Genomic DNA, 24,999 nt, shown 5'->3' with positions numbered 1-24,999 from the left:
CATTGTTGCGCGCGCCAACATCCCTTAAAGAACAGACCAAAGCCTAGGGACCCTGCCGCATTGGAGTGGACCTGGAAATCAGAGGCCAAATTAAGGATTTCCTGCCATAGGGAGACTCCGTTGTAGTGTTCCAGAAATCTGATCCACATCTCAAAATCCGCCTTGACCGACTTGGGGAGTCTTATTCTATAATAAATAATAATAATAATAATAAATTTTATTTATATCCCGCCCTCCCCAGCCGAAGCCGGGCTCAGGGCAGCTAACAACAATAAAACAGTACAAAAGTACAGCACAAACAACATTCTAAAATCATTCATTATAAAATTAATTAAATTCAAGCCACTGGCCACCATTGGGCCAGAGCTCCGTGAAGATTGCCGAGGGAGGGAGTCAGGCTGTGCCCTGGCCAAAGGCCTGGTGGAACAGCTCTGTCTTGCAGGCCCTGCAGAAAGATGTCAAGTCCGGCAGGGCCCTAGTCTCTTGTGACAGAGCGTTCCACCAGGTCGGAGCCACAGCCGAAAAAGCCCTGGCTCTAGTTGAGGCCAGCCTAACTTCTCTGTGGCCTTGGACCTTCAAGATGTTTTTATTTGAAGACCGTAAGTTTCTCTGTGGGGCATACCAGGAGAGGCGGTCCCGTAGGTACGAGGGTCCTAGGCCGTATAGGGCTTTAAAGGTTAAAACCAGCACCTTAAACCTGATCCTGTACTCCACCAGGAGCCAGTGCAGCTGATATAGCACCGGGTGAATGTGATCTCGCAGCGAAGACCCCGTAAGGAGTCTCGCTGCGGCATTCTGCACCCGCTGGAGTTTCTGGGTCAGTCTCAAGGGCAGCCGCACGTAGAGCGAGTTACAATAATCCAGTCTGGAGGTGACCGTCGCGTGGATCACAGTGGCTAGGTCAGGGCGAGAGAGATAAGGAGCCAACTGCTTAGCTTGGCGGAGATGGAAAAATGTCGCCTTTGTTATAGCTGCAATCTGCGCCTCCATGGAAAGGGAGGTGTCGAAGATTACGCCCAAACTCTTAATGGACGGTGCTGGCACTAATTGCGCCCCCGCAAGAGATGGGAGTTGCCCCCCCCCAATCCCATATCGTCCCGTCCCAGCCAGAGGACCTCTGTCTTCGAAGGATTTAGCTTCAACCGGCTCCCACGTAACCATCCAGCCACAGCTTCCAAACATCTGGTCAGTGTGTCTGGGGCCGAGTCAGGATGGCCATCCATCAAAAGATAGAGTTGGATGTCATCAGCATACTGATGGCAACCCAGCCCAAAGCTCCAGACACGCTGGGCGAGGGGGCGCATAAAGATGTTGAAAAGCATCGCACCCTGAGGTACTCCACACACCAAGGAGTGGCGCGATGACAATTCCCCCCCCAAGTGCCACCCTCTGTCCCCAGTCAGAGAGAAACGATCGCAGCCATTGAAGGACTGTGCCCTGGATCCCCACGTCGGCAAGGCGGTGGTCCAGAAGTTCATGATCGACCATGTCGAAAGCTGCTGACAGATCTAGAAGAATCAGCAGCCCCGACCCACCTCAATCCAGCTGTCTACGAATATCATCTGTTAGGGCAACCAGAGCCGTCTCGGTCCCATGACCAGCGTGGAAGCCGGACTGGAATGGATCCAGAGCTGATGTTTCATCCAGAAACCCACCAAGCTGTTCAGCAAACGCTCCTTCAATCACTTTACCCAGGAACGGAAGATTCGAAACCAGGCGGTAATTGGATAGATCTAAAGGATCTAATGATGTTTTCTTTAAGAGCGGGCGCACCACTGCCTCCTTCAGTTCCCCTGGGAATGTCCCCGTGCCAAGGGACAAATTGATGATATCCCTCAGGAGGGCCTGCACCTCGTCTGGACATGCTCTAATCAGCCAAGATGGGCACGGGTCGAGAGAACAGGTGGTGGGCTTTCCAGCTTGGAGGAGTCTGTCCACATCGGCTGGGGATATCCAGTCGAAGTGGTCCAATACTGGACACGAGGACAGTCGAGGTGCCTCCATTTCCTTTATTGTATCCAAATTGGCAGGGAGGTCATGGCGGAGCAACAGGACCTTCTCCACAAAAAAGCTCGCAAATGCCTCACAGCTGTGTGTCAAATTGTTATTTAAATTTGGCTGTCCTTCAAGGGACGTTAGAGACCTAATTATACTAAATAATTGCGCTGGGCGAGAGCTAGCGGAGGCAATGGAGGTCGAAAAGTAGGACTTCTTAGCAGCCTTCACCGCCATCTCGTAGGTTTTCATAAAGGCCCTATAAGATGTTCTTGAGGCTCCGTCACGGGCACCCCGCCATACTCGCTCTAGCCGTCTGAGGTCCCGCTTCATTTTCCGGAGCTCCTCGGTAAACCAGGGAGCCCGGTTTCTGCGGTGTCGCAGCGGGCGCTTCGGTGCGATCTCATCGATGGCTACCAGGAGCTGGATATTCCAGCCCTCAACAAGCTCAGTCAATGAGTCGCCAGGGGGAGCAAGGTCCCGCAAGGCTTGGCGGAATCTATCAGGGTCCATCAGCCTCTGCGGGCGAGCCCAAATCGGCTCGCCACCTAAGCAGGGTGGGGGTGGAACGTCAATCCTGGCTTTCAGAGCGTAGTGATCAGACCATGGCACCTTCATCGAAGGAGACATGACCACATCTATACCTACGCCAAAGATCAAATCCAGCGTGTGGCCTGCTTGATGTGTGGGGCCCGAAACAAACTGGGAGAGCCCTAGTGTCGCCATGGAAGACACCAGGTCCAGAGCCTGTGAGGAGGGAGTGGCATCAGCATGGATGTTGAAGTCCCCCAATACCAATAGGTTAGGGAACTCCAAGGCCCAGCTGGCCACCGCCTCCAATAGGCCTGACAGGGTGGCTGCTGTTGCGCTAGGTGGCCGGTACACCAGCCAGACAGCCAAGCTCTCCTCGGAGCCCCACACTAGGCTAACACATTCAATGCCGGGGATTGATGGCGATGGTAGAGCCCTGAAAGGACAAACTTCCCGGATTAATAATGCCACCCCTCCCCCCCGGCCCACAGTACGCGACTGGTGGAGGAGGGAGAAACCCGGGGGCGCCATCTCTCGTAAGGTAACTGTTGCCCCTTCGCGCACCCAGGTCTCCGTCACACAAGCCAGGTCAACCCCCTGCGAGATAAAGAAATCTCACAGGGTGGCGGTTTTGTTGCCTATAGACCTGGCATTGCACAGCACCAGTGACGGAGGTGAGTAATCCTTGCTCACCCTACCCTCGTCCCTCGGGATGAGGCGCAGATTGGAAGGGGTACGAGCATATCCGTATCTCGATCCCCTTCGCCTATAACATCTGCCCCCACCGCCATACCTCCCTCGCCCCTCCACGGTAGCAATCCCAAGCCTCATAGTAGCCTCCATTGATGGCAATTAATGTTAGCTGACAGCCTGGCTAAGTGGGAGCAAAATGGGCGGCCTGGTGAAACTACTCTACATGCGAAGTTGAAATGATCTAGGAAGGACTGGACCTGTCTAAGAGCGACTTTATTATTATTATTTTGGGAAGGGTTTGACGAATTGTTTCCTTAAGGGCAACTATTCTCCCCTCTGGCAGGCGGGCGGATTGAGCTGCTGTGTCAAGCTCTATACCCAGGCAAGTAAGGTGCCTTATCTGCTGTGAGGGGAACTCCCAGCTCCTGGGCCAAAGCTGAAAAGGCCTCCAGAAGGGAGGCACATTTGCCAGTATTGGGCTTCCCAACGAGTAGAAAGTCACCGAGGTAACGTGTCACCCCAGGTGAGTTGGTTCTGTAGTGCAAGGCCCAGTCCGAAAAGGTGCTAAATGTCTCAGAGGCCGAGCCGGCTACAGAACAACCCATCGGCATAGCCTTGACAATGTAATATTTCCCTTGAAATTTGAATCCCAGCAAATGAGAGTCATTGGGATGAACTGGCAATTGACAGAAGGCTGACTCTATGTCACATTTTGCCAAGAGTGCCTCATGACCAAAATTCCGGATAAGTCTTAGTGCCCGATCGAAGAATTCGATCGAAGAATGCAGAGAGGAGGGAGCTGGATCAGGGAAAATGCTAGACCCGGAGGGTCCCTATCGTCTGTTCCCTGCTGCGGGGGCTTCTCTGGAACTGGAACCCCGCCTCCCCGAAAGGGCTGCTTCCCTTTGTAACACACTACGGCTGGGAGTACCCCTGCACACCTCTCGCACTCGTGCAGATACTTACAAGACTGCCTTTGGCATGACCCCTTATTGAATTCCCAACATACCTTGCGCTTTGGCTCCCTTCTCAGGTCCAGCTTACCTGTGCAATAAGAATCTAATGGCTTCTTCTCAACATACGGGACGACCGCCACAGACCAGGTGCCATTTTCAATTTGATCCCAGCATGGTAGAGGGATCCTGGAAGCCTTCCTTCGGACTTTTATCATAGCTAATGGTGGCGGCCACTCCGGAAAGCGCACAGGCTGTTCTGACTCTTCATCCATGTCGCCCATTTTCAACTTGCTCTTCTTACACACGTGCTTCTTCTTGGTGCGTCTTTTGCCTGACGGTTTGCCACCCCTCAACTGTCTGAAGCTCCCCCTCCAGCTGCTGGGCTGCTTATTCTGCAAAGAACCGGAAGAACTGGACGCAACAGGGTTATTGACACAGGCCGGCGGCCTCCGCACAGGCGACCCAATACAGTTCTGAGGGCCAGAGGCCTAGTTTGCACTGCCGCAGTTACTGCCCGAGAGCTTGGGCCTGCGCCTGAGAACTGAGAATCGTTGAAGAGGGCGGCAGAGGTGCCTGGGAGGTCATCAACCTGGGTGAGAGGCGGGCTCTCCGGAACCACCTGGGAATCTAGTATCATATCAGGGGTAGCAGCGGAGGGCATGGGGTTAGGGATTGCTCGAAAAAGTGCTTCTCATAATCATCAATGAACGATCTAAAGGCATTTAGGTAATGTGAAATAGGTTTGGGGTTATTATCCCGTCCATGTGGCACCCATGCAGCCTGAGGTGTGAGCTGATTCCGCCACAGAGCACTTCCTCTTAGGTGCCATGGATAACGCGCTAAAGCTACTGCCACAAACACATGCTACTGTTTACAAGCGGTTGTACAGGCACATGTTATAGATTCTGAAACGAATGTACTAATTAACGATTGATTTACTTATAATAAATAACGATTTTTCCAAGTATTTGGTTAAATGTTCAATTGTTTATCCAATTAGTATGTGCGTGCGTGTGTTATATATTACTATTGTCAGGGGTTCAGGAGCAGAGGCACAGGGGAGAGAGGAGATGGAGAGCGAGGGGGAGGAATCTGAGGGGAGCATAGGAGATGACAGTGGTCAGAGGGATTCCGTGAGCCTCTCCAGCGAATCGGAAGATTCACAGAAGGGGGCGCCGGTGGCCAGGGGTAGGGGGTTCCCAAGGGGAACGCCCCAGGAGCAAGGCAGCAGCAGGGACTCCCAGAGCAGTAGTTGGAAATCAGGACCAGCTTCCCCACCAGAGCGGAGTGGGGGGGAAGAGTCCCAAGCATCGGGGCCAGTGCATTCCCCACCAGGAAGAGAAGACGAGACGGGGCTGACCACGCCTCCATCGGAGAGTCAGACAACGGGGGGGAGGTCAGATCCGGCCAGCGTCCCGGAAGGGGGAAGCAGTGACACAAGTAGTGTGACGGTTAGGAGAAAGGTCACTGGGTTGGCGCGAGAGGCAAGTTCAAATGTACAGGAGCGCGGGACAGCAGAGAATGAGGATTGGGAACCAGGTCCTAAAGCCCGCCGGAGGCAGGGGGAGGAGCTAAGCGACTCAGCGTCGGAAGAGTCCAGAAAGGGCAATGCCCCAGCGGGCAGAAGGACCCAGAGGAGGAGAGAGCAGCGCAAGAGGTGGAGCAGGGCTAGGATCTTAAACTGGTGTCAGAGGGGAGGAGACTCAGACGGGACTTCGCCGATCTAGGGTTTAAGACGTAGGGCTGCGCGCTACGGCTTTGAAATGGAAACTGAACTTCAATAAAGACTTTTGTACATTACGACAGCCTAGTGTTGGTCCTCTGTGAGCTGGGACCTAGAGGCAGCTCTGACAACTATATATATAGATAGATATATATATATATAAAAGATGCTTCCTACTTCATATTATAATATCTCATTCAATATGCAGGGGTCCCATACAGGGATCAAACCAGCAACCTTGGCATTATTGTCACCACGATCTAAGCAACTGAGGGTTCCGAAATATATGTAAATTATTTATTTTAATTTTTAATTTTATTTTTATTTTTTATTTGTCTATTTATATATTTATCTTTAGATTTAATTAATTAATTAATTAATTAATCAATTTAATCTTGGTATGTGATGCCATTCCACTTATTCTCTTTATTTTTTATTATATATTATTAATAATATTCTTTATTTTCATTTTTTATTTATCCATTTATTTTATTATTATTATTCTATTATTATTTATCTATTATTTATTTATTGTTATTATTTATTATTATTGTTATTCATTAAAATCTAATCCAGTATTATTAGTTCAATCAATTACCACTGTAAGTAGAATTAATTGCTGATACTATCAATTGTCTACCGTAGCTGACGATGATATGAAATAACTATTCATCACTTGACTGTTCCGTTTGTATATGTCTATAAATTTATTTATTTGCCACCAAACAAATGGGTCAGGTGGATAGACACAGCTAAATATTTAAACCTGCCTCCTGAGGAGCAACTCACAAGCATGTAGTGATGAAACAATAGGAACAGCAGAGCAATGCAGCCCCCCCCCACTGCAATCAAATGGAATCAAAGAAAATCGCTCTCAGGGAAATGTCCTTTAACTAACACTTTGCAAAACAAAAGGTAATGCTGGAGGCCCAGCAGAAGGAAAATGCTGCCAAAGACAATGTTTCCTTGAGTTGATTATTAACGCTTGGCTATATAAATTCTTAACTTCAGCTGAATTAACTACACTGTGCAAATTCCATGCAATAGTATGCTCAGAACGTATTTCCTTATTAATTTATGTACCTGTTAGTCAATATACAATTCAGGCAGATGCACACAATCAATTATATAGAGCTGCTTCCTCAGGTAAAACTCCTAGTGATTTAGAGGGATGGTACAATAGAACAATCAGAGAACAACAGACACAGGAACTGCTATCAAATGATAATGTAGGAAAAACACACTTAAGGAAATGGTCCTTCTACCAGCATTTAAGCAGAACAGTGAGCCTTTTAGACTTCCGGAGGCGGCGCCAACCGCAATGGCGGTCTCCTTCTGATACAGAGGGGGAAGCTCCGCGGAAATCGGGTCTATCCGCTGCAGCGAAGCGGAGACCCTTCCCAAAACCACAGGCGAGCAAAGCCTGCGACTGTGGGACTCGGCGGGCACCTTTGCGCCCCCCCCCCTTGGTAAAGGGGCTTGCTAAAAAGCTCCGGAGTGATACGGGGTTGTGCGGCGCGGTGCTGAGAGTTAATCGCTACTTCTGTGGAGTGAAGCTGCACAGCTGATGCCGGAGAGCGCTGACCTTTTTCCTTTGAAAATTCGGCTTTCAAACTACAACCCGTGAGTAAGATTTCGTTAAAAGGGGAAGATCAAAGGATTTGTTTGCTTTGATCGATGCAATGCACTTGAATTTGGCACTGAAGCGGGAAGGCGCAAAAAGGAAGTCCGTCTTCCGGTTTTGTAAATAGGTCTAAAGCAAAGACTTTTGAAGCTAAGAATTTGGAAAGATGAGCTAAAAGGAGCTAAATTTTAATGTCTGGAATAAGTACCCCCCCTCAGAGTGGAAGGGAGGAGAAGAAATCTTTTGACTGAAGGAAAAGGGCGAGGGAAAATAAAGACCACCGCTTAATCCCTGATATTGGACTGCCAGAGACAGCAGGGAAAGTTTTGCACCATTTAAAGACATTGTTACTACATGAGATCACTCTGTAACTGAACTGACATTACTGAAGGACCCTCTTTGTAACTGTTGCTTTTGACTGAAGGATACTACTGCCTACAGAAATAAGTTACTTTGAAAAGAACATTGTTGCCAAGGAGATCCCCTAGAGGAGGCTTGTGATATAACTGGGGATTTTCCACTACAGCTGGCCAGGAAATTTTCCCATTACTAAAGAATCTGAACCGTGAGAGTGACCTTGAGTTTCAAAGATAAAGTAATGGATCAGCTTCAACCTCAGGAAAAATCCCAGGAAAAATCCTCAAAGATAAAAACCAGGCTGCAGCAACGAAGACAATCAGTAGTAGCCCCACCTGTTTTAGAAAAGGAAGAATTTGGACAGCCTGGAGCAAAAGGTGGGGGCTCTGAAGAGACATTAAATGCATCATTAGATAAAATATTTGGAGCTTTGGAAAAATTGTCAGCTAAAATTAACTTAAACACCACAACTATCAGCTCCAACACACAGGCCATTGATCGGTTGCTGCAGGAATCTAAACTGACAAGAAAAATTGCTAAGGAAGCAAAAGAGAAGGCGCAGGCGGTAGAAGAAAGGATACAGCCAATTAATAAAGAACTTGAGGAACATAAGGCGCAATTGTCCTTGATTGAACTAAGAGACAAACAGACCAATTTAAGGATTAGGTCGGTACCAGAATTGGAACAAAACAACTTGAGTGAATTTCTGACACAGGAATTTGAAGAATTCTGGGGCCTTGAACAGGACAAAGATTTTAAGATAGTGACTGCCTTCAGACTCGGTAAAGGGGGCAAAGGGGGAAGAAAAAACAGGGCAAGAGACTGTCTGATTACACTCAGATCTAAAGAAGAGAGGGACAAAATATTGAGCCTCCATTACCAGAAATCATTGGAGATAAAGATTCAAGGATTGAAATTTTTAAAGATATCCCAAAACACCTTTTAGACCTTAGAGCAAAATACTGAGACCTAGTGTATCTGTTAAGAAGAAACAGTATTATTTTTAGGTGGGATTTTCACAAGGCTTGTCTTTTACCTATAAAGGGAAAAAGGTGAAGATAAGATCAGAGGAAGATAAAGTGAGATTTTTGAAAGATCACGAGGAAAACCTACAAAAAGAAGCAGAGGAAAGAGAACCGAAGATACCAAGACCAGGAGCTTTGGACCCAGGGAAGACACCATTGGGACTGGATAAATCAGAGAAAGTGATACCACCCACAGATCAACAACAATTGTTGGGAGCTGTTGGAGGGAATATAGAATAACTCACACAATGTCTCTGCGGGTACTAAGTTGGAATATTCGAGGTTTGAACTCCCCTGACAAAAGGAAAAAAATCTTTCATCTATTGAAAAAGGAAAAATTGGACTTGATTTGTCTGCAAGAGACCCATGTGACCAGAATACACAGGAAAGTATTAATTAATAAAAGATTAGGTCAAGAATTTATTTCATCAGATAAAGTTAAAAAAAGAGGAGTTGTGATCTATGCAAAAGAAAGTTTATCACCAAAATTCATTTTTAAAGATGACCAAGGAAGATTTGTGGCAATTGAGATACAATTTCAAGGGGAGAGACTTTTGATAGTAGGGGTTTATGCACCAAATGAGGGGAAATCAGAATTTTTTAAGAAACTGCACGAGACATTGTTGGACTTTATGGATTACAATATCATCATGCTCGGAGATATGAATGGGGTGGTATTGACAAATATGGATAAGTCAGAAAGACAGGTGATGACAAAAGATGGAAGACTACCGAAAACCTTTTTTGAAATGACAGACAATATGGACTTGATTGACACTTGGAGAACTAAGAACCCCCTAGGTAGAGAGGGGACTTTCTTTTCTGAAGCCCAAAAGACCTGGACAAGAATTGACCAAATCTGGATAACCAGAGGAATGGCTTCCAAGATTAGAAAAGTGGAAATCTGCCCAAAAATCTGCTCCGACCATAATCCTGTGAAAATGGAAATGAAATTAACACCGACTGGTTCCTTCAGATGGAGGATGAATGACACCTTGTTTAGAGATACAGAAATTACCAAGAAGGCCCAAAAAACTATAAAGGACTATTTTGAGATAAATTTGAAGACTTCGGTGGTAAAAAGAGTAATCTGGGACACAAGTAAAGCTGTAATCAGAGGGTTTCTGATACAGCAGAATGCAATAAAAAGGATAACTCAAATAGAAAAAAGAAAAGATTTTGGAGAAGATAAGAGAAGGAGAGAAGAGACTTAGAGCTAAACCAAAGTCACAAGAGATTCTGAGAGAAATTAAACTAAACCAAGTAAATGAAAGTAAATGAAAATGATAAATCAAGATATTGAATGGAAAATCAAACAGATGAGACAAAAGACCTTTGAATCAGCCAATAAATGTGGGAAGCTGCTAGCGTGGCAGTTGAAGAAGAGACAAAAGTTAAATACTGTTACAAATCTTGAGGTGGAAGGAAAGAGCATACAGAACCCACAGGAGATTAGAAATTGTTTCCAGAGATACTTTAAACAACTTTATACACAAGGGCCACAGATTGAGACAAAAATTGACCAATCAATGGATTACAAAAAATTTCTCAAGAAAACAAATTGTTATTGAACCATAAAATAACTGAAGGTGTGATTCAGAACATGCAATTGGGCAAATCTCCAGGGCCGGATGGATTAACCTCTAAATACTATAGAACTTTGAAAGGCTATCTAATTCAACCACTAAAAGAGGTGTGCAACAATATTATGGGGGGGGGGAGCACCTGAGTCGTGGAAAGAAGCTTATATCACACTTATACCGAAAACTGAGTCTGAAAAGACACAACTTAAGAACTACCGCCCCATATCCCTGCTTAATGTGGAGTATAAAATCTTTGCAGACATTTTGGCTAAAAGACTGAAAAGAGTATTGGCAGAGGTTATACATAAAGATCAGGCAGGCTTCCTCCCTGGTAGACATTTATCAGACAACATGAGGAATATAATTAACATCTTAGAAAAATTGCAGGTGAATATCAACACAAAAGCAGTGTTGATATTTGTAGATGCGGAGAAAGCCTTTGACAATATTTCCTGGAGTTTCATGAAGAAGAACCTTCAGGGGATGGGGGTCGGACAAAACTTTGAAAATGGTATAGGTGCGATTTACTCTGAACAAAAGGCCAAACTGATAGTTAATTTAAAATAGAGAAAGGGACACGACAAGGCTGCCCAATTTCCCCACTGCTCTTTATTTCGGTTCTGGAGGTTTTGCTGAATATGATTAGAAGGGACCAGTTGATTCAGGGTATTCAGGTCGGAGTTAAACAATATAAACTTAAAGCCTTTGCAGATGACCTAGTATTGACATTGCAAGAGCTAGAAACTAGCACCAAGAGTGCCCTAGAACAGTGTTTCCCAACCTTGTGCCTCCAGATGTTTTTGGCCTACAACTCCCATCATCCCTGACCACTGGTCTTGCTAGCTAGGGATGATGGGAGTTGTAGGCCAAAAACATCTGGAGGCACAAGGTTGGGAAACACTGCCCTAGAAGTAATCCAGGAATTTGGTCAAGTAGCAGGTTTTAAGTTGAATAAGTCAAAAACCAAGGTTTTGGAGAAGAATTTGACACCAATAGAGAGGGAGAGGTTTCAGAAGGAGACAGACTTAACATTGGTAAAGAAAGTGAAATACCTGGGGGTGAACATGACCGCTAAGAATGTGAACTTATTTAAAGATAACTATGAGAAATGTTGGTCAGAAGTGAAGAAAGATCTTGAAACTTGGTCGAACCTGAAGCTTTCCTTGCTGGGTCGAATTGCTGTTATTAAGATGAATGTATTGCCGAGAATGTTATTTTTATTCCAATCACTACAAATCATTGACAAGATGGACTGTTTCAAGAAGTGGCAAAGAGATATATCTAGATTTGTCTGGCAGGGCAAAAAGCCCAGAATAAAATTTAAGATACCTACTGATGCTAAAGATAGAGGGGGGTTCGCCGTGCCAGAATTTAAACTCTATTATGAATCAGTAGCTTTTTGCTGGCTGAAGGAATGGCTACTTCTGGAAAACACGGATGTGTTAGATCTTGAAGGGTATGATAATGTATTTGGGTGGCATGCATATCTGTGGTATGGCAAGGTAAAAGCGCATAAGGCTTTTAAAAACCATATTGTCAGGAAAGCATTGTTTAATGTCTGGATTAGATATAAAGACTTTTTGGAGAGTAAAACCCCAAGGTGGCTTTCACCCATGGAAGCGAAAGTTCTGAAAAAACTTAATATGGAGGCAAAATGGCCAAAATACTGGGAAATTTTAGAACAGGAAGGTGACAAATTGAAACTGCAGAGTTATGAGAAGCTTAAAGAGAAGGTGTGAGACTGGTTACACTATTTTCAAATAAGAGAGGTTTATAACCAGGACAAAAAAGTGGGTTTCCAGGTGGAAAGATCAAAGTTAGAGACAGAACTGTTAGAACCCAATGCTAAGATTCTATCAAGAATGTACAATTTGCTGTTGAAATGGAACACTGAGGAAGAAACAGTAAAATCTGCTCTGCAATGATAAAATGGGCACAAGATATAGGCTATAATATCATGTTTGCTGACTGGGAGAAGTTGTGGACCACCGGGATTAAATTTACGGCATGTAATGCCCTAAGAGAGAATATTATGAAAATGATGTATAGGTGGTACATGACCCCAGTCAAGCTTGCAAAAATATATCACTTGCCCGAGAATAAATGTTGGAAATGTAAAGAAATTGAAGGTACATTCTTTCACCTTTGGTGGACGTGCCCAAGGAACAAGGCTTTCTGGGAGATGATCTATAATGAACTGAAGAAGGTACTTAAGTACACTTTCCACCAAGAAACCAGACGCCTTCCTCCTGGGCATAGTCGGCCAATGGGTGTCAAAGAAGGATAGAACATTTTTTATGTATGCCACAGCAGCAGCAAGAATACTCATTGCAAAGCATTGGAAGACACAAGACCTACCCACACTGGCAGATTACTTGGCAGATGCAAGTAATGGACTACATGGAAATGGCGGAAATGATTGGCAGAATCCGAGACCAGGGAGAAGAGTTGGTGGAAGAAGATTGGAGGAAATTTAAAATTTATCTACAGAAACATTGTAAAATTTTTGAATGTTAATGGCATTGAAATGAACTGAAGGGATTCTAGCAACAAGGTAAAAAATAAGATTGGATTAATAATAGATAAATTAAATTGGATATTGTCAGGGGTTCAGAAGGAGAGACACAGGAGGGGGAGCAAATGGAGAGTGAGGAGGAGGAGTACGAGGGGGGCGCAGGCAGTGACAGTGGCCAGAGTTATTCCACAAGCCTCTCTAGCGAATCGGAGGACTCACAGAAGGGAGCGCCGGTGGCCAGAGCGAAGGGGGGTCCAGGGGGGAAGCCCCAGGAGGAAGGGGCCAGCGGGGAGTCCCTGAGCAGCAGCTGGAGATCAGGACCAGCGTCTCCACCAGAGCGCAGTGGGGAGGGGGAGTCCCAGGAGTCGGGACCAGTGTCCTCACCACCAGAGGGAGGAGAGGAGTCAGGTTTGGCAACACCCACATCAGGAAGCGGGGAAAGGGTCAGAAGGAAAGTCACCGGCTGGGCGCGCGCGCCAAGTTCAAATGTACAGGAGCGTGGCACAGCGGGGAGCTCGGGAAGGGAGCCAGGTCCTAAAGCCCGCCGGAGGGAAGGGCAAGACTCAGGAGGCTCAGCGTCAGAGGAGTCCAGGAAGGAGGGAACCCCAGAGGGCAGAAGGACCCAGCGCAGGAAAGAGCAGCGCAAGAGGTGGAGCCAGGCTAGAATCTTAAACTGGTGTGGGTGGAGCAGTGAGTCAGAGGGGACTTAGCCGGTCTAGCGTCAAGACGTGGGTCTGCGCGCCCAGAGCTTGGAAATGGAAACTAAACTTTAATAAAGACTTTTGTATATAACATCCACTGGGCGTTGGTCCTCTGTGAGCTGGGACCTAGCGGCAGTCCTGACAGATATGAACTTGCTGAACAAATTTTTAAAAAAGGATACAAAAAAGGGAGATGTGAGGAAGTCAGGAAAATAAGTGAATCAAAGATGAGGAGTTAAAAAGAGGGATTTTTGTGTTGTTTTTTAGTTAATGTGTTCTTTTTCCCCTTTTTTTCTAAGTTAAAGCTTTGTACTTTTGTATTCTATAATTTTACATTTTTGTGTATGTGTTTTTTCTTTTTTCTGTTTGTTGTTATGCTCAAAACTTAATAAAATATCATTTAAAAAAAACAGTGAGCCTTTTAAATAATTAATTAAATAATTAATTAAATAATTATAATAAAAAATCTCATTCAATCCTCTGCAATGCAGGAATATGCACGGGGTCCCATACAGAATAAACTATATGTCACTTAAATGCACCACTTGTATTTATTTATATTTATTAAATCACAACCCAGCAAGAGTTCAAGCAGCAGCGCTCAGCTAGTTGTTAGCACCTGGCACCAAGGAACAGACCCATACACAAAGAAACCCCAACTGCAGTCAGACAGAATTGGAAGATAATTGCCTACAATTAAATGCTGCCCCTTTTAAATGATAGGCAAATCTAGGTGCAAAGCAACACCAAGTAATCAAACAGAATTGAAAATAACTGCTTACTAGGAAATGCCCAGAAGCTGCAGCCAAATTAAGAGAAAAGGAAATCAACAAGATTCCAGGCCCACACCAGTGGCCCTCTGAAAAGGAGGGGTGAGGTTGCTCTTAAGGGGAATATCTCACTACTGGGAAAACAAAGGAAACTTTGCCAAACAAAGAAAAGTAAATCTTTGCCCACAAGGTCAGCTCCATAAGGGTGCTTAAACAAACAAAAGACTGCAAATGGTCAAACTGCTGGTTAGTTAAATTGACAATGCATCTAGAGCTGCTCAACTGCCAGGTGCTTCAAGACAATGCCTAACAAACTGCTGGTCACTCAGAGAGCAATCAAGCCTGCCCCAGCAGTTGAAAAACGTTCCTGGTAACTGTGATGACTCAGGCAAGAAGCAAAGGGAACTCTGAAAGGGTGGGGGGGTGCTGGGAGGGAGGAGGGGTGGAGGGGTGGAGGGAGAAGAAAAGCCTGGGGAGGAGTTGGGGGGGAGGAGGGGGTAAAATGAACATGCCAAGGAAAAGTTTAGAAGAAAAGGAAAATAGCTGTCCTTTACAGTGAGCCAAAATGAAGTGGAAATATAAACCGTGGGTTAGCCTGGACTTTTCAGTAAGGTTCTATAAGCCGCAACCTTTTTTTTTTTTTAAGTGGTTTTCTTTAGGGACCCTGTACTGGCAAGTGAAGCCAATGACAAGAACCAGGCAAAGGTACACCTTCAAAGGTTCTAAACGTATAAATGTACAATGCTGAGGAATGGTTCCCTGATCAGAAACCCTGAATTGTCCGCCCCAAGCCCTGCCTTATTTCTTCCCCCAAATGCCAAGCGAAGGGGGGGGGTGGCTTAGATAAAGTAAGAGGGGTGAGGTTTAAGTGCACAGTCTATTCTAAGCCCCGGCATCATTTAAAATTTCAGAGGGGGCTTCCGATTTAAGTGGTACCAATGGAAGGGATGGCAGGATAAATCAAACCCACACTAAAAGAGTAATAAATCAACAAACGGCAGGCACAAACACACACTGCCAGCACACACACACACACACACACGACTTAAAATTAGAGAGGAACAGGCAAGGGCAAGGGAGGGGGAAAACGTACAAGCACCCTGGCCAACAAATTAAAATGTAAGGCAAACCCACTCAGTCACCCAGACCAGCCAGACAATCGGACAGGCAAGGGCAATAGAGGGAAAAAACATACAGGTACCCTGGCCAAAATTAAAATAAAACGCACAGCCACCAAGGCAGAGGCCGGGGAAGGAAAGTGAGGAGACAAGGGAGATAGAAAGACGGCACTCACACTCAGACCTCGCTGGTGGTGGAGAGACCATGTGCTGGGCAAAGGAACAAGCTGCAGCTTAAGAAAGCTAATTCGCACTTAAACTGCCCAAACAAATCCAGCACCAGGAGTGGGGGAAAATAAAAGGTTAAATGTAGGTTTTTACACAGAAAAGAGGACACAGCAAGACAGCAAGGCAAACTTGGGTGCACACAAGAATACAAAAAAGAACTGAACAAGATTGTTAAGGAGCTACCCCCACACATCCAAGAACAGATCCTCACTAACACACCAACAGAACCTCGACCAGGAACTTTCTATCTTCTACCTAAAATACACAAACCAGGAAATCCAGGACGCCCCATCATTTCAGGTATTGGCACTATTACAGTGGGTGTCTCCGGTTATATGGACTCTGTTCTGAAACCATATGCCATCAGTGCTCCCAGCTATGTACGTGACACCACAGATTTTCTGAGGAAAATACAATCTTTAAATAATCTTCCCAACAATACTATACTAGCTACTATGGATGTGGAATCTCTGTATACCAACATCCCACACAACGATGGTTTACAAGCTATAAGGAACACCATTTCAGATAAAACCACAGCGGACTTTGCCACCAAACTCTGCCAATTTGTCCTTACCCACAACAACTTCAAATTCGGTGATGACCTGTTCCTTCAGATCAGCGGCACAGCAATGGGCACCCGCATGGCCCCACAGTATGCCAACATCTTCATGGCAGATTTAGAACAACGTTTCCTAAACTCCTACCCACTCAAACCTCTCTTGTACCTGCGATACATTGACGATATTTTTATCATCTGGACACATGGTCAACAGACCCTGAACACCTTCCACCAGAAATTCAATGATTTTCACCCCACAATCAACCTAACTATGAATCAATCTATGCAAGAAATACATTTTTTGGACACTACTATAAAAATACAGGATGGGCACATAGACACCACCTTATACCGTAAACCAACTGACCGACAAACATATCTACATGCCTCTAGCTACCATCCCAAACATACCAAACAGTCCATTGTATATAGCCAGGCACTACGTTACAGCCGCATCTGTTCCAATTCTACAGACAGAGACTCTCACCTAAGAGATCTACAGCAAACCTTTTTAGAACTAAAATACCCAACAGATGAAGTTAGACAACAGATCAACAGAGCCAGACTGATACCCAGAGAGAACTTGCTGCAAGACAGACCCAAAAAAGAAAATAACAGAACACCTCTAGTCATCACATACAGCTCCCAAGTTAAAACAGTACAACGCATCATCAGAGATCTACAACCTCTCCTGGACAATGACAGTTCTCTTTCTCAAGCTCTGGGAGGAAGACCTTTCATTGCCTACAGACAGCCACCCAGTCTTAAACAACTCCTAACCCACAATAATACTACAACCAGACCTAACACGTACACTGGCACCAGAGCCTGCAATAAACCCAGATGCCAACTTTGCTGCCACATACACCCGGACAACACCATTACTGGCCACAACATCACACATACCATCTCGGGACTATTTAATTGCTCATCGTCTAACATTGTGTATGCCATCAAATGCCAACAGTGTCCTTCAGCTCTCTATATTGGACAAACAGGCCAGACCTTACGCCAAAGAATAAACAGACATAAATCGGACATCAGGAATCACAAGACAGAGAAACCAGTAGGAGAACACTTCAATCTCCCAGGACATTCTATACAAGATCTCAAAGTAGCTGTTTTACTACAAAGGAATTTCAGAAATAGACTGGAAAGAGAAGCTGCTGAATTGCAACTTATCACCAAACTTAAAACCATGGAGAAACCTGGCCTGAACAAAGACCTTGGATTCTTATCTCATTATACATGACAAAGCCATTTTTCACCTTTTCACCCCTTGCTTCTTCCTGTAAGACCTATTGCAGTCATTAAGAGTCGTCAACAGGCTCATCACAGCTATCTGCCAATCACCCATTCCCACCAGCCTTCTGAGTAATACCCCTCCCCACCTTCTCACTATATAGAAGGGTCTGGAAACTTCTGTTTCAGTGTATCTGAAGAAGTGTGCATGCACACGAAAGCTCATACCAAGAACTGACTTAGTTGGTCTTTAAGGTGCTACTGGAAGGATTTTTTTTTGTTTTGGGTGCCTAGGTTTTTCAAAGCAGTAAAGCAATGAGCGCACGCAAGCCTCCTAAATTTAAAAAGGCAAGCCAGGAACCAGACAGCCTCCACACACACAAACACCCCCGACTCCAAACCTCGTGGCTGAGCTCTTCCCTGCGATGACTCCTGACTCGAAGAAAATGTGTGTGCAATGGTGGGGATCGCTGGCGCGGCTGCGTTTGAGCAGCAAGCCACACCCCCGTCGAGCTTCCCTATTGGGTGCCCAACTGGGGAGGGGCGTGGCGCCAGCCCTGGAGTTGAAGCAGGGGGCGGAGCGCCCCCTGCATGACGCGGGAATCATCTCCCGATCACAACCCCTCCCCTCCTGGGAGGAAGAAAGGCTTTACCCAACACTCCTCAGTTCATCTCCACAACAACCCTGTGAGGCAGGTTAGACTGAGAGGCAGTAACTGGCCCAAGGTCCCCAAGTGAGCTGCATTCAAACCTTGGTCTCCCAGGTGATAGTACAAGACTCTAACCATTACAGTGCACTACCTTATTTGGGATGGGTAGGAGATTAGCCCTCATCAATATGGGCAATAAAAGTGCTGAAGGAAATGTTTTAAATAAAGAGCCTCTGAGCAAAGTGTCCTTCAGTGGCTTCTAGGTCAATTATCACTAACCTGCCACTGTAAAAGGTTAAAGGTGTGCCAGCTGAACATATATTCAAGCCTTAATTGTCACTGACTAATTCTTGCATCTCCTTGCCATTCTGCTCCCACCATACCGTTTCCCCCAACTAAGATTTCAATTCCGGCACCTGGCAGAGGGAGCTTGAGTCGCAGCAATACATTTATTGGCCTTTAAGGTTCCACAAGACTTTCAGATTGTTCCTCCAAGTCACAACTTTGCCAGCCGCCTTCTAGACTTCTATGATTCTGGAAATTGAACACAGGACATCCTGCAAGTGCCTTACTCGGCTAAGTGCTTGTGTGAACAGGACAGAGCCAGGGCTCTCCAATCCGCAGGGCTGAACAGCACTTGGGGACACAGGTTGATAAACCATCAAAAGATTTATGGCTTTATCTGCTGTGGCAAAAACAGTCCCTTGTTGTGTCGCAGGACCCCCCCCCCCCATTCAGTTTGCACAAGCATGACACACACATGACATATGCTTCCTTCAATAAACTATTGAAAAGCCTTCCGTAAATAAGGAAGCGCTTTAATCGTAAGTCTATCCCCACGGAACCCGGTTCATTATTTTAAGTGCAGGTAGACCAGTTTCCCCATGCAAATAAACTGCTGTGCTCCAGCCAATGAGCGTAACTGAACAGCGCCCCTTGTGGTGACCAAGCAGGTACTACAGGGCCAATATCTACCTTTCAATGACTGTTGACAGCTGCTAAAACAATGTATCCAGGTTTAATTGACCGTGACTGATCCAATCAAAATGTATCCAAGTGTTTCCTTTTGAGTGAAAGTGTTTTTACCTCTGTAGTATTTCTGTTATAAATTCATAGAAAATCAGCCATACATCGGATCTGTGCTGTTCCACTTTTGTTCTGCACCTTGGGAGAAGGACTATCAAAGGGGGGAGGCTTGACATAGGGCAGCTGAAATATACTCGGAGTCGAGTGTGGATTTCATGCTCTTTATTCAGCTCATCATAGCGAGGAATGAAAGTTCCCCCACAATATCTGCTAATTGGCTAATCCCGGAATTCTCCTGTAGGCCAATCAGGTTGTGGATTCACTTCCACCTGGAGCTGGATTAGGTGGCTCCTGCAGACCAATCATACTGCTGCATTGTTCTAGGACCAATCAGACTGCTGTGTAGTGATCAGGTGGGATTGCTATGAGGAATATAGAGTAAGCCATCTGTGTCAGCAATGAAAGCATTGCGTTGACTGGGTTTAAACTATTTTGATATGTTTCTTGATCAATCTACACCTATGCATCCCTGTTCCATCTCTCTCTCTTCACAAGTCACGTACACAGCACAGTTGCTTAGACAGGCAGGTGTCCTGGGTCATCAAAGGTAGTGGGCAAGCTTCTTTGATGTAGCTTTCTGATATGGTTATTTTAGGATGTTAATCTTAGGGCCAGGAAACAGATCTCACATGAAGGTGATAATGATTGCTGTCCTCCTGGCCATCCTCCTTATCATGTGTATTGCTTGTTTATCACCTCTGGGGTTGCCAAATGGACTCCTTTGTAGTTCTGTTAATTAATTTTGGTGGTTTAACTTGTCCCCACGTGGGTTTGTTGAAATGCTCAGAAGAAATCTGATTGGTTCTTATGAACACTCTGTAAAAAGTTCTTTTGTGAATAAAACTACCTGGGCCAGGGGCTGCACACAGACAAGCACAGAGAGACACGATTATATGCACCCTTCCCAGAGTCTTCCTGGTTCAAGCCTCTGTGTGTATTCTTATTAATCAGAGTTCAATCCTTCCTTTACTTTGTGAACGCCTCACTGCTGCCTTTTGGATCCTATTCAACTCAGTACATAACACCCCTCTCCTCTAAGTTCCAGTCCTGCCCAGGAGGTCACATTCATAGTCCTCAAGGTACGCTGGCGGCCTACGTGTGCGTTGCGGCCTGGGGTGTTCCCTGGTCTGGCTCGTGTTCCAAGGATGCTGGCTGTGATGGGGACATTTGGTCTGGTGCAACCAGCTCGCTCAGTCATGGCTCTGGTTCCGGTGTCCTTTCGGCCTTGCGGGTCCTCTCTGTATTTACTGATTCTGCCTCTCCTGCTGGCCCCTCCTGCTCTACAGGCCTCGCTGCCCCACTGTTCCCTTGGGACTCCTCTGACCTGTCCTCCTCCTGGTTTTCACCCGGGAATCGTCACCATAGCTGGTCGCAGTGGCGGCGCCAGCATTGCCCCCCCTCCGTTAGCACCTCGTACGACATGGGGCCAGTGAACCTGGTGACTGTGGCGGGTACCCATGCCGGGCCTGCCCCAAAATTCTTTGCGTACACTGGGTCCTGAGCCATGAAGGTCTGGGGGTTCCTGCCTCCCCCCCCACTACCTCATCCTGAGCTCTATCGGGGTGAAGGTGGTCCAATCTGATTGCAAGGCGCCGGCCCATCAGTAGTTCAGCAGGGCTCCGGCCAGTCGTTGAGCTGGGGGTGCTGTGCTAGAAGGAATGTGGCAATGCGGTACTCCCAATCGCCTTGCGTCATGCAGCGGAGGGTGTCCTTGGTGGTCTGCACCATGCGTTCTGCTTGGCCATTGGTGGCAGGGTGGAAGGGCGCCCAGCAGATGTGGCGAACGGCATTCTGCGCTGTGAAGGTCTGGAATTCTCCTGACGTAAATGCGGTTCCGCTGTCTGAGATGAGAGTGTCAGGGAGCCCGTGGGTTGCAAACAGCCTGCGTAGTACCCGGATGGCTGCGGACGTAGAAGTGGACGGTACCAGTGCGACTTCCAGCCATTTGGTGTAGGAATCCATCACTCACTATGAAGACCATTTCCCCCTGAAAGGGGCCAGCAAAGTCCACGTGCAGGCGTGACCATGGTGCTCGGGAGGACTCCCGGGACTTGATTGGGGCCCTTGGGGGATCTGGACGGGATTCTTGGTAGGCCTGGCAGTGTTTGACCCAGGCCTCTATCTCTCCGTCGATCCCCGGCCACCACACATAACTCCTGGCAAGGGCCTTCATTCTTACTACCCCTGGGTGTGTCTTGTGTAGGGCTGTGAGGACCCTTTTGCGGAGGGGCTGGGGAACAACAACCCTGCTTCCCCATAACAGGCACCCCTTGTGGGCCGACAGTTCATGTTTGCGGGTTGTGTAGCTGGTGAATTCTGGCCCGGGGCTGCTGCTGGGCCATCCCCTCCACACCCAGTCCAGGACCCGGGAGATGACACTATCTTTCTTGAAATGGTGCGCAACTTCTTGTGCCTGAATGGGGCGGTCGGGAAGCAGCTCCAGGCTCATAACCTCTTGCGTGGGCGCTGGGTCGGGGCCTGTTTCCGGTAGTGGTAGCCTGCTGAGGGCGTCCGTGTGGCCCATCGCCTTCCCAGGGCGGTGAATCAGTGCATACTGGTAGCTGGCAAGGAAAATTGACCACCTGAGGATGCGAGGAGACAGAACTTAGGGGGCTTTGCTTTTGGGGGGCAAAAAAGCCAAGCAACGGCTTGTGGTCAGTCCCTCCTTGTCGATTTGCGAGTAGTTCCGCTCAGTTGCGTCGAGTGTCTGGGGAAAGTATGCCACCGGACCTCTCTTCCATCTGGGAGTTGGTGTCCCAGGACAGCGCCGATGCCATAGGGTGAGGCGTCGCATGCTAGCACCACTGGCAGCCTCTCGTCAAAGTGTGCCAAGACCAAGTTTGAGACGAGCAAGTCCTTGACTGCCTGGAATGCAGCCTCCTGGCGCTGGTCCCACACGCAAGGGGCCCGCTTGTGCAGGAGTCTGTGTAGGGGCTCCGCTACCGCCGCCTTATGGGGAAGGAAGGCATGGTAAAAGTTCAATAGTCCTAAGAAGGTCTGAAGTTCAGTCTTGCCCTTGGGCGCTGGGGCATCACAAATGGCCTGCCAATCCCAGTAAGCTAACATAGGGGCCCTTGACCACAAGCAAGTCCAGTTGCCGCGTCCGCCCTCAATATTGCACCCTGAAGGTCCCCACCCCCATTGTGGTGACCTTACATTTCTGGAAGTCCCGGAGGGTGAATGGGGCCGGCCTGAGTTTGGGACCCCCACTAGGGCACAGTTTCCTTAAGGTCCTTGCCAAGATTATAGATAGAGTTGAACCCGTGTCAAGCTCCATGCTCCGCTGAGTTGCCTTGGTGCATTGGGCCCCTGGACCTGGGGCTCTTGGATCGGTCATCTGATGCCTGCCGTCGGGTGGGCCGAGCCCGACACACCTGGGCGATGTGTCCCGATTTTCTGCACTGCCTGCACTCTGCGTTGCAGAAACGGTAGGTCCTCCTCTCGTGACTCTCCCCGCAGCTTGCGCAGTTCCCTCCTTCTCATCAAGGTGGCTGTGGTCTGTGCGCTGCTTGAGTGCGCCGCTGTACTTGGTGCACCTCCTCCCTGTCGGATCCTGAGTCGTCGGCGAGGTCTTCATGGTGGACCCTCAGTTGGGATGGCAGGCTCGGCCATGCCTCTTGCGTCGACCTCTCGGCAGCTTTCGTTGCCAGGGCCTCCTCCAGAGCGACCTGGAACGTTAGGTCCTTCTTGGCGTAGAGGCGTCGTTGCAGCTTCTCAACCTTCAGACCACCGATGAGGAGGTCACGAAGCATGTTCTCCAACTCTGAGAAGTTGCAGAACTGGCCGGCTTGGTGGAGGGAGGTTGAAGAATATTTATTGCTCAGATAAGCCTTGGCGTCCAGCCCGCTTCGGCTGCGCAGCTACCAGCCAGGCCTCCGGACTTCAAAGGCCACATTCCAAAGGCTCTGAGCAAACGCAGAGATAAGCAGCGGTCAGAGAAAGCTGCAAACTCAAGTGCTTTCTTCAGTCTGCTTAAATAAAGTCCACTCAGGATCTTAGCAGCTAAAAGCAGTTTTTATTTACAGCAAACTATCCATTGTCTATCACAGCGAACAGCATCGTGAAAACACGTCCACTCTCCTCAAAAGCGAAAGTAGAGAGAAAAGAACAAAGGCTGGAGACTCTCGGAAATGACACAGAATCTCCCCCCTCCCAAATTGTAGGCAGGGCGTACACTCTGAGCTGTTTAACCCTGTAAGCTCAGGTTCTCCTCACACCCCCTCTCGCCCTGCGCTACTGTGGGGAAAGTATGTACAGAACTTACCCCCAACTCCAAACCACCACAAAACTCCCCATGACGCTCGAAGCTTAAAGGTTTGGTAAATCCATCGGCCAAGTTAATGTGACTGGCACAATACTTCAGCCGAATCAAACCTGACTGAACACTCTGACACACATTTTGAAAACGTATCCCCAGATGCTTGGTTCTGGCCTTAAATTGCGCAGATTCAGCCAATTTCAAACAAGGTTGATTGTCTTCCCAAACCATGATGGGCAAGCTACAATCCCCATAGATCTCTTGCACCAAGCATCTATAGAACTCTAGTTCCCGGCACAAATCAGACAGTGCACTGAATTCAGCCTCAGTAGAAGACAGCGCAATGAGACTTTGCTTCCGGGACTTCCACCCAATTAGTGACTTCCCAAACTTTACCACCAACCCAGACACAGACTTGCGGTCCTGCGAATTCGCCCAGTCACTGTCCGCATAGCATGTGAGCTTCGCCTCACCTTCAGCTGGCAGCTTAAGACAGAAGTCTTTGGTATGCTGCAGGTAGCGCAGTACCCGCTTGATACCGTGCCAAGCACTCACACTGGGCTTTGACGCTTCCCTACTTAGCAGGTTGGTAGCAAAGGCAATGTCTGGTCTGCTCCATTGGGACAGGTACAACAGACTATCTAGAGCTGACTGAAAGAGCTCAGCATTCTCAAACTCGGCACTTTCTGCTTGCTGGCTCTCTTTCACAAAGTTTGTCTCCATGGGTGTCCGAACTCCTGCACAATCGGACATTCTGAACTTCTCAAGCAACTGCTCAATCTTGCCTTTCTAACTGAGCAAGAAGCTACCACCCTCAGTTCTCGCTATCTGCACGCCCAGGTAGATCCTTACTGCACCCAGGTTCTTGAGCTGAAACCGTTTCCCAAGCTCTTTGGCAAACTTCTGCACCTGTTTGTCTGCCTTTCCAATGTGGATGATGTCATCAACGAAAAATAACACCAGTTCCTGTGAGTCTCCTGATCCTCTAAGGAACAGGCAACTGTCAGCAGGACTCTTCCTGAAACCTAGCTTCTCCAAAGCTTCATTCAGGCACAAGTTCCAATTCCTGGCCGATTGCTTCAGACCGTAAATTGACTTGTGAAGTTTCCACACAGTACCTTGCTCATTGCCCTCAAACCCTGGAGGAGGAAGCATGTACAAATCCTCCTGGAGGTCCGAGTTCAAGTAAGCAACGTCCACATCAAAATGATGCACCAGCAACCCTCTTTGTGCAGCAATGGTCAAGACCAAACGTAGAGATTCACTCCTACAGGTGGGAGCATAAGTTTCCGTATAATGCAACCCCCTGCGCTGCGTGAATCCTCTCGCCACTAATCTGGCCTTATACTGCGGTTCTCCTGTCGCTGTGGGCTTAAGACGGT

General features: G+C 47.3%; 1 protein-coding gene and 1 long non-coding RNA gene across 2 annotated transcripts in view; one reads left to right on the top strand and one right to left on the bottom strand.

Moving 5' to 3' along the window:
* LOC310836021 overlaps positions 1–5,139 on the top strand; it is a 180,108-nt gene extending 174,969 nt beyond the window's left edge. Inside the window, exon 2 of the long non-coding RNA XR_014559840.1 lies at positions 3,630–5,139. This is a non-coding gene — a long non-coding RNA (uncharacterized lncRNA). The remainder of the gene's footprint in view (positions 1–3,629) is intronic.
* The window catches only part of LOC310835938 (uncharacterized protein), a 319,418-nt gene that overhangs the window by 111,543 nt on the left and 182,876 nt on the right, over positions 1–24,999 (bottom strand). The gene's annotated exons all lie outside the window — the stretch shown is intronic.

The sequence above is a fragment of the Podarcis gaigeae genome (assembly GCF_964106915.1).
Source record: "Podarcis gaigeae genome assembly, chromosome: W".
Lineage (NCBI taxonomy): Eukaryota > Metazoa > Chordata > Lepidosauria > Squamata > Lacertidae > Podarcis > Podarcis gaigeae.
Note: the sequence above shows the minus strand (reverse complement) of the source record. Positions and strands in the feature narration are given on the sequence as shown.